General features: G+C 50.8%; 1 pseudogene across 1 annotated transcript in view; it reads left to right on the top strand.

The window, feature by feature from the left end:
* Nucleotides 1–5,000, top strand: part of LOC311359332 (semaphorin-3F-like) — a 9,642-nt pseudogene that overhangs the window by 4,045 nt on the left and 597 nt on the right. Inside the window, exons 3-16 of the transcript in view lie at nt 161–223; nt 408–527; nt 732–825; nt 975–1,094; nt 1,693–1,838; nt 2,270–2,383; nt 2,538–2,607; nt 2,908–3,051; nt 3,218–3,440; nt 3,642–3,730; nt 3,814–3,855; nt 3,985–4,142; nt 4,562–4,629; nt 4,769–4,893. The product of the transcript in view is annotated as a semaphorin-3F-like (transcript). The remainder of the gene's footprint in view (nt 1–160; nt 224–407; nt 528–731; nt 826–974; nt 1,095–1,692; nt 1,839–2,269; nt 2,384–2,537; nt 2,608–2,907; nt 3,052–3,217; nt 3,441–3,641; nt 3,731–3,813; nt 3,856–3,984; nt 4,143–4,561; nt 4,630–4,768; nt 4,894–5,000) is intronic.

Here is a 5,000-nt window from a genome sequence, read left to right as displayed (position 1 = left end):
AGCCCGCTCTGCTCCGCCGCTGCTGTCTCGGCTTGTTTTGTTCTTCTGTTTCTCCCTGGGCCGCATGGTCCGCGTGGAGGGAGTGTGTGTGTGTGTGTGTGTGTGTGTGTGTGTGAAGTCTGTGCTTGGTTTAACTGCAGCTGTGCTTCCTCAAATGCAGATCCACTGGCCGGCGTCTGCGAAAAGAAAGGGAGAATGTCAGATGACAGGAAAGGGAAGACAGGTATGATCATGTTTCTGTTGTTTGTTTTTTTTCCACCCTGCTTTTTTCAATTGATGGGAATCTGTGTGTGTGTGTGTGTGTGTGTGTGTGTGTGTGTGTGTGTGTGTGTGTGTGTGTGTGTGCGGTAGAGCACGTATCCCCCTGTGTGTTGTTTGACATCCATCCGTCTGTCTCTTTGTCGCAGGGTGAATGCGCCAACTTTGTGCGGTTAATAGAGCCGTGGAACCGCACCCACCTCTACACCTGTGGGACGGGGGCCTACCAGCCCATCTGCACCTTCATCAACAGGGGGTGGCGGGCGGAGGTGAGCGCCCGTCTGAAACAAAACCAACAGAAAAGAAACAAAGAGAAAACCGAACGTACACGAGTCGAGGGAGGGCTCACTTCTAATGGCCACAAATCTGAATGCATGGCTTTGTTTACTATTTTCCCCCCCCGAACTCCCCGGTGGCGTTCGCAGCCGCCTATTTTTACCCGTCCTCTCTGTGTGGCTCATCTGTTCCTGTAGGACTACCTGTTCAGACTGGTCCCCGGGTATGCGGATTCAGGGAAGGGGAAATGTTCCTACGATCCGAACCAGGAGAACATTGCCGTTCTGATCGGTAAGCCCGACGCGGTGCGCCGAAGCGTACACGGCTCTGCGGGGGGGGGGGGGGGGTTCCCTAAGGGATCAGTGCTGTGTGTTGTTGTCGGTTCCATTCCCGCCCTCACCCTTTCCCTTTGGTCGGCGCGCTCGCTGTGTCTCCTGCAGACGGCAACCTCTACGCGGGGGTCCACATCGACTTCATGAGCACGGATGCTGCTCTGTTCAGAACGATGGGGGGCAGGACGGCAGTGAGGACAGAGCAGTACGACTCACGCTGGCTCAACGGTGAGTCCTTAGAGGGAGAGGGGGGGGGGGGCGGGGGGGGCGATGGGGGGGCTACGTGCTTTAAAGGACAAGACCGCTCTGTGTAATCCAACCGTTGTAACCTCTCTCCTGGCCTCAGCCAAACAACCATGACCAATATTATTTTTCAAAAGAATTAAGAAATAATGAATTAATGATTAACTATTAATAAAGGCACACACTAAATGCTAGACTACCTTAGAGCATTTGGTGTGCACCTGCCATGAAGGTTAACAATAGCAGTAGCACTTCAGTGTTTGGGACCTTTATTTAAGCACTTGTTTGGTGATTCACTGTTTTTCCGTCCACAAACTCCGTACTGACACGACTTTGGTTTTGATTCCAGAAGATGAAAGCGCTATATTTCTTTAGAACTGCATGATCAATGCTCTTTGGCATAATTAGCCAGTGAAGTGATTATTACAAATTATCTTAGTAACCGATGTTTTGAAGTTTCGCCAGTAGAGACGGTAACAATGGCTTCATCCCGTACTGGTATTGTCCTCTAAATAGCGAGTGACTCAACTGGTTGAGCCTGCCTATCGTCCCATCTCCCCCCCCCTCCCCCGCACCGCCACAGAGCCGGTGTTCCTGAAGATCCAGCAGATCCCAGACAGCGCAGAGAGGAATGACAACAAGCTGTACTTCTTCTTCCGTGAGAAGAGCCTGGACGCGGTGGGCGGGGCAAGCCCCAGCGTCCTGGCCCGCGTGGGGAGAGTGTGTCTGGTGAGGCCAACACAGGATGTGCCCCTCTTTAAAAACGCTCCGAATTAAAGGACAAATCTTTAGCCTCATAGCATAATATGCCTAAGTCATATTTTGGCCAATTTTTAAAATCAAACCTAACTCTACTCTACTAACGCTACTGAGTCACCGTGCCTCATTGGCGCTATCCTAAGCCCATCAGAGTGTTTTTTACATTCCATATTCTCTATCTTCCCAAGTCATCTATTTCACTCCTTTGACACCAAAGAGAAGATGAATCTTAAAATACGACTCAGGCAACTACGCTCCGAGGCCAACGATATCACCGGTTCGGTGTAATAAAGGTGACGGCCGTCTGTGAAGAAACGCTCCCACCGCTACCGAGCCCCCGTTCAATCAGTCAGCAGCGTCAGAGACCCCCTAACCGCCGCTCTCTCTCTCCCCCCCCCCAGAACGACGAGGGGGCCAGAAGTCCCTGGTGAACCGCTGGACCACGTTCCTGAAGGCCCGGCTCATCTGCTCCGTGCTGGGGGACGACGGCGTGGAGACGGCCTTTGATGAACTCAGTAAGACGCTTAATGAATCACGCCGGCTCCCCTGAAACCATCAGTGGGATCAGTGGGATCCAAAAACCGCATTCCCCGACGGGAGCGCCTCCGCCGCCGCCGCCGCCGCCTCCGCTCGGTGATTGATCCCTCTGTCGTCCTTCTTCTCTTCCAGGGGATGTGTTCATTCAGCCGACGCAGGACGAGAAGAACCCAGTGGTGTACGCTCTGTTCACCACCGCTGGGTGAGCCGCTAAGGAGGATTTATGAACTCTATCTGTGGCACACTTTGCCTTCAGTCTCTCTAGTGTCGGGCGAGGAGCAGAGCACTGGATAAGAATAGACCGGGGCCTCCGAGTATTGCTTTACCTATTTAATATTTTCAGAGGCTTGTCCTAGTAATCCCCAGACTAATAGAAATTCTGTGTGGGTTTGTGGGTGTGTGTGTGTGCGTGTGTGTGTGTGTGTGTGTGTGTGCGTGCGTGCGTGTGCGTGTCTGCGTGTCTGCGCGTGTGTGTGTGTGTGTGCGTGTCTGTGTGTTCTAGCTCTGTGTTCAAGGGCTCAGCAGTCTGTGTGTACTCCATGGCTGACATCCGCAACGTCTTCAACGGACCTTTCGCCCACAAACACGGTCATAACTATCAATGGACAGAATATACCGAAAGATCCCCTACCCCCGGCCTGGCACTGTATGTTTGCGTCTATCTACCAATGCATAATTCATATTCAGATACGACTTTTAGGCCTTTTCCTGATTCATCTCACATTCAAATAAAATGAAAGATAATCTGTGAATTGCAGCCGGAGATAAACATAAAATATTAAAATTGTACGTTTGTAATGCATTTTTCCTAGTGTCCAGGGGGTACTTTTACACCTGGCATTCACTCGTCCAAGGACTTCTCTGACGAGGCGGTGAACTTCATGCGAGCCCACCCCCTTATGTTCAACGCTGTATATCCTATCCATCGTCGCCCCCTAGTGGTGAGGAGCGGTGTAGACTACCGGTACACCGCCATGGTGGTGGACCAGGTAGATGCCGTAGATGGCCGCTACGAGGTGCTGTTTCTGGGGACGGGTGAGTTGTAGCGTCGGAGGTTTGTTGAACTAAGGTTTTAGTTCAGTTTAGATAATGTATCGGTATAAAGCAGAAGTAAGATCTTTGGCACAATGAAGTATATTTTTAAGAAAGATTTTTTAAGTTTTTGTTTTATTAATTAATAGTTTTATTAATGAATAGTGTTTTGGTCTGAATATGATCTCCCCTCTACACTGGCAGATCACGGCACCGTCCAAAAGGTCATCGTTCTTCCTAAAGACCCCACCAACCTGGAGGAGCTGACCCTGGAGGAGGTGGAAGTGTTCAGGGTACGAACTCGTCCACACCAACAGCAGCTTTTGAGTTGAAGTTGGGCAAACCTAAAAAAAACTATTGTTACTTATCATTACAGAACAAGGCGGCCGTGAAGACAATGAAAATATCTTCCAAAAGAGTAAGAAGACACACCCTCGTTTTCTATAACAACGAATCTGTCAAATTGAGCCGCATCTTTGAACTCGCACGTACGCTTGTTGAATCTCCGCCTAATGAGTTGGTTCCTGTTTGGTTTGCGTCGCCACAGCAACAGCTGTACGTGTCGTCTGACGCCGGGCTGACCCAGGTGTCCCTGCACCGCTGCGGCGTGTACGGCCGGGCCTGCTCCGACTGCTGCCTGGCCCGGGACCCCTACTGCGCCTGGGACGGGGAGACCTGCTCCGCCTTCACCCCCTCCACCAAGAGGTCAGGGTCACACACACGCACGCACGCACACACGCACACGCACGCATGCACACGCACGCATGCACATGCACACACGCACATGCACGCACACAAATACCCCCACGCACAGCATAGAATAGAAGAGAATACGACAATATTGTCCAGCCTGAGCTGAAGTTAGCTTTCGGCCTAACCTCACAGAAATACCCAAACAAACTGTACATTACATAACGACACATCACATAAATAAATAAATGCAAATGTTTTGTTTGATGCAGCAGTTCATCAGGTCTTATTCAGTAGGTTGCATGTGGCTAAAGGAGTTTTATAATGCTGTCCTAAGGGCAGAACTTTAAACTCTCCATGGAAATGCATGCTGTTCACTTGTCCCACCAGCAGGGGGAGACTGAACCTGATGATGTGTTGCTTTGCTTCTGTAGGCGAAGCCGACGGCAGGACGTCAAGCACGGCGACCCGCTGAGACAGTGTCGAGGTTTCAACGCCAAGGGTGACTCATTATTATTATTATCATTTGAATAATATTCCTACTGGTTAACTGACCCCTGAGATCTATTATTACTGATGGTCTGATATTCATTCGTCATGTATGTTTACTTTGGCTCCACCTCTTATGTTATGATGTGTAGAGAACCGGCAGAAGGAGATGGTGCAGTTCGGGGTGGAGGGCAGCAGTACATTCCTGGAGTGTGAGCCACGTTCCCCACAGGCCTCCGTCAAATGGCTCTTTCTCCGGGAGGGGAGGAGGAAAGTGGTAAGTGTTCTTAATCCTTCCTCCTCCTCCTCCTCCTCCTCCTTATTCTCCTCCTCCTTCTCCTCTTCCTCCTCCTCCTCCCTCTTCTCTTTGTCCTCCTCTTCCTC

Source organism: Micromesistius poutassou (assembly GCF_964030765.1).
Source record: "Micromesistius poutassou genome assembly, chromosome: 15".
Taxonomy (NCBI): domain Eukaryota; kingdom Metazoa; phylum Chordata; class Actinopteri; order Gadiformes; family Gadidae; genus Micromesistius; species Micromesistius poutassou.
The sequence above is the reverse complement of the archived record's forward strand: the minus strand, read 5'-3'. Positions and strand labels throughout refer to the sequence as shown.